The sequence below is a fragment of the Prionailurus bengalensis genome, chromosome C2 (assembly GCF_016509475.1).
Source record: "Prionailurus bengalensis isolate Pbe53 chromosome C2, Fcat_Pben_1.1_paternal_pri, whole genome shotgun sequence".
Classification (NCBI taxonomy): Eukaryota; Metazoa; Chordata; class Mammalia; order Carnivora; family Felidae; genus Prionailurus; species Prionailurus bengalensis.
The window spans coordinates 102918115-102922271 of NC_057350.1; the positions used below are offsets into that span (position 1 = coordinate 102918115).

Below are 4157 nucleotides of genomic sequence, written 5' to 3' on the forward strand. Positions count from 1 at the left end.
ACCCAGGGACAAAGTTTTTGTGTGTTTGTTTTGTTTTTATCTCTTTAATCAAGATTTATTCTCCCACTTTTTACAGATATTATTTAACAAACACACCAGGTTTTTGCTTTGGGATTCGTTTTGTGTTTCTTTGTTTTTCCAGAATTTCTTTCAATTTGAATTTGTCTCAATCTTTCCATCATAGCTAGTTTCAGGGGAAAATTTTTGGTCAGCAGGTCAGTAAATTCACTTAGGTGTGCCCTTCTCCTTGTATCACCTCAGGAGTCACATAATATCAGTGGCTCTGTTTTTATGTTGTTAAATTTGATCCTTTAATGTGTAAACTGGCTGCCTTTATTTGCATGCATTCCCTTTCCTCCTCCTTCTTCAAGGCCTTTCTTTTGCAACTGTCGTTTTTCTTTCTTTCCTTCAAGGGCCTGTATTGTGGCAAGTTTGTAATGTTCCTCTTCAAGTGTAAAGATGTCTTCCGACCTTTATAGTTAAAAAGTAATCATTCAGAACCAGCGGTGGATCCTCGGATGCTGGGACCCGGGGTCCTGGCAGCAGGGTGGCCTACAGGCCCAGGGCAGGGATGCATGGCCTCTGGGTGGGAGCCGGCCCTACAGCCAAGAAGGAGCTTGCCGAGGTCAAGTATAAGGAACGAAGGACTGTCTTGGCTGAGGACCATCTGGCCCAGATGCCAAAGCAGTTGGACGTGTTCAAGACCAACCAGGAGGAATTTGCCGGCAAACACAAGCAGGAGATCCTGGAGAAGCCTGAGTTCCTGGCGCAGTTCCAGGACACGTGGGCACTACTGGGGTGGATCCTCTGGCCTCCGGAAAAGGATTTTGTCTGAGATGCTAGGTGGGGGAGATTTCTATTTTGAGCTGGGTGTCCAAATTATCGAAGTGTGCCTGGCCCTGAAGCACCGGAACGGAGGCCTGATGACTCTGGAGGAACTACATCACCGGGTATTAAAAGGAAGGAGCAGGAAGGCACAGGATGTCAGCCAAGAAGACCTCATCAGCGCCATCAAGAGACTGAAGGCACCCGTTTCCGCATCATCCCTGTGCGCCTACCTCTTTCGGTCTGTTCCAGCTGAGCCCAATACGAATCACACTGTAGTGCTGCTGCTGGCAGAGAAAAATGGCCACGTGACTGTCAGCGCTCTCAAAGCCAGTCTTCTATGGGAGACGGAGCAAGCACAGCAATGCTGAACACCCTGGCTGGACCCGCAGGCCCCGGGGAAGCTCACTATTGGCTGCCAGCCCTCTTCATTGACCTGGGCTCCTAGATTACAGCCAGATGCCAGAGAAGTGCTCCCCTGAGGCTGGGAGTGCAGGAGGGGGTGGGGGCAGCAGCAGGCAGGGAGAAGAGGGAGGAGCTTAAAACCTGAGACTTCCTTGGAAAGGAAAGGAGGAAGGGAAGGGGAGGCTAGGGGAGGGAAGGAAAAAATAATCATTCAGGTAACACTTTGGCTGTTTGAGTATTTTGTCCCCTCGCCCCCCCTGCAGATACTTTTCACCAACTGATGTTAGTATTTGTTGGTGATTTTGTCTAAATCAGTTATTACAGAGAAAGATGTAAAGTGATTTTCTGATTCTCTCCTTTCTGATTTTACTAGCTGGCATTCTCCTACAAAACTTTTTTTATCCTATTAAAATCATATATATATATATATATATATATATATATATATATATATATATATAGTTCAACCTATCCTTTGCTTTTGATTTTCAGTATAGTTTCTTTTAATTATTCACTGGGTCATTACTACCATGGTTGATGCTAAAAGTAATTTCAAATCCGCCAATGGAAGCAACTTCTGATAGGGTAACATCTGGTTTTTGTTGTTGTTGTGGTTGTGGTTGTGGTTCTTGTTATTTTTTTGAGGGCATTTGGAGGAATAAATCTATTTATTAAACATAGTATGTGCCAGTTTCTTTGCATGTACATTCAATTCTCATAATAACCACATGGAATAGGTAACATTATAATAGTCATATTACAGATGAAAACAACAACAACTACAACAAAAACAAAAACAAACAAAAACCAAAAAAAAACAATGCCAGAGAGATAAAGAAACTTAGATAAGGTTATACAGAAATTTGGGCCTGGATCAATCTGGCTTTTTTCCATTTTACCACAAACCCCAGCCAAAGAGCTTATACTGCTTTTACCAAAGCCCTGAAGCTGTTTGTGGAAATCCTGGGTGTCAGTATTGATAAGTTCTATGTGAATGAGTCAAGGATTACTCATATGTAGAAACAAAGAAAGAAACAGTTTTCTGTTTCACATCTTGTTACCAGTAAGGGTTTTTCCAAAACGTAGCTGCGTCCTGGTAGATGGAGAAATGTGGCTTTTGAAGCATTTCTTTCCTCCCCTCAATGTGACAGCACAATTATATACTAGATCTGTGTCTCATAGTGCTTATGCTTTTTTATCTCTTAAAAATACTTTATTTTCCTCTGAGAGTGGGAGTTGTTTTTTAAAAATTATTTTTAGTGTTTATTTATTTTTGAAAGAGAGACAGAACATGAGTGTGGCCGGGGCGGGGGGGTGAGTGGGGTGGGTGGGGTGGCAGAGAGAGAGGGAGACACAGAATCTGAAGCAGGTTCCGGGCTCTGAGCTGTCAGCACCGTGCCTGACCCAGGACTCCAACTCACAGACCATGAGATCGTGACCTGAGCCAAAGTCAGACGCTTAACCCACTGAGCCACCCAGGCGCCCCAAGAATGGGAGGTTTTATATTTCCTATTTAATTGTCTTTCAGTTCACTAATCTTCTTTTCTGTGCCATGTAACTTCCAATAGACTCATCTATGGAGGTTTTAATTCTGGTTATTGTATCTTTCCATTCTAATTCTGTGGAAGAACTCTACATTTTCATTTGTATTCCCTTACGTCCCTTTATTTTCTTGAAAATATTAATCACATTTATAGTAAGATCATTGTCTATTAACTTCAGTATGTGGATCATCTATATGTCTGTTTCTAGTGTGTATTTGTGTGGTTGTGTATGCATGTATATGTATTGGCCTTGGCTGTTTATTAATTGGCCTTCCTCTGCATGCTTGATTATTTATAATTAAATGCTGTGCATTTTTACTGAAAAAAAATGTATAGGCTCTGGATGATGTTGTTTTCATTTTCCTTTAAGAGTCCATTCTTCCCTTTACTATGGCATGAGCTGTCATTTTAATTAGGTGTGAACTGGTAGAAGGAGAGATGTTCCCCTAGGCTCCTTCCCCAGGCAAATCTGAAAATCCGATTCTAGTCTTCCTAGGTCTATGAGACTGCCAAAAATACTAATCTGCTTTTCAAAAGCTCTCTGCTCTGCTCCTTTCTTGACTGCAATGTACCATTCCAGCATTTGGCAAATGTCCTGAAAGGGCATTAGCACCTGGTCAGGTTTATTGCTCATCCCATTCTTTTCATCGGAAACTGGCAAGTTTCTAATTTTTGTCTCTCCAGACCCATGAGACTGCTGGAATTCAGGTGACTTCATCTCTTTTTAGTAAGAGTCTCGACCTCAGGTCTTTGCCCATATTCTGTCCCTCTGGGTCTGGAGTAACTGTCCTCCTTGAAAAAACACAGGTAAAGTATTAGCTTGTTTCTCTTGGTGGTTCTCCCTTCTTTGAGACTCCCCCACCCCCGGAACTTTGATTGGGGTTACCTTAGCAGCTCTCAAATCCTATCAGTTTTTGAACACATCCTGACTTTCTGATTCCAGGTGTTTGATGTATATCTTGTATTTTCCTGTCCTAGTACTATAATTAACACTTATAAGGACCACTGTTTGCTTACTGATACTGGTGTCTCATTGCTTTTAGTCCGTTTCTGTTGGTAGAGCAATGAATTTCATACACATGCAGATATATATGTGTGAGTATATATAAATACATGAAAATATATACTGACATAGGTAGGCATACATACTCGTAATTTCACATGGATACCTGCAATTCCAATCCATTAACACAGAGTTATTCCTTCCTCTTGCATTCCTTGTTTGTGTTTCCCTCCTTTCATGATAAAAACCTTACTTTCAAACATTCTATTTTATTTTTAGGGCTTATGGAACAGTAAACAGTATTTCCTTGGAATGCACTGGTATTTTTACTTTAAAGGCTAGAGGCTTTATGAGCAATATAAGCCATTTAAAGTTTATTT

At 41.4% G+C, this 4157-nt stretch overlaps 1 pseudogene; it reads left to right on the forward strand.

Annotated features, from left to right (window-relative positions):
• The first annotated feature begins 373 nt into the window (after nt 1-373).
• On the forward strand, nt 374-1307 carry LOC122492393 (annotated as a pseudogene).
• Nucleotides 1308-4157: the final 2850 nt, after the last annotated feature.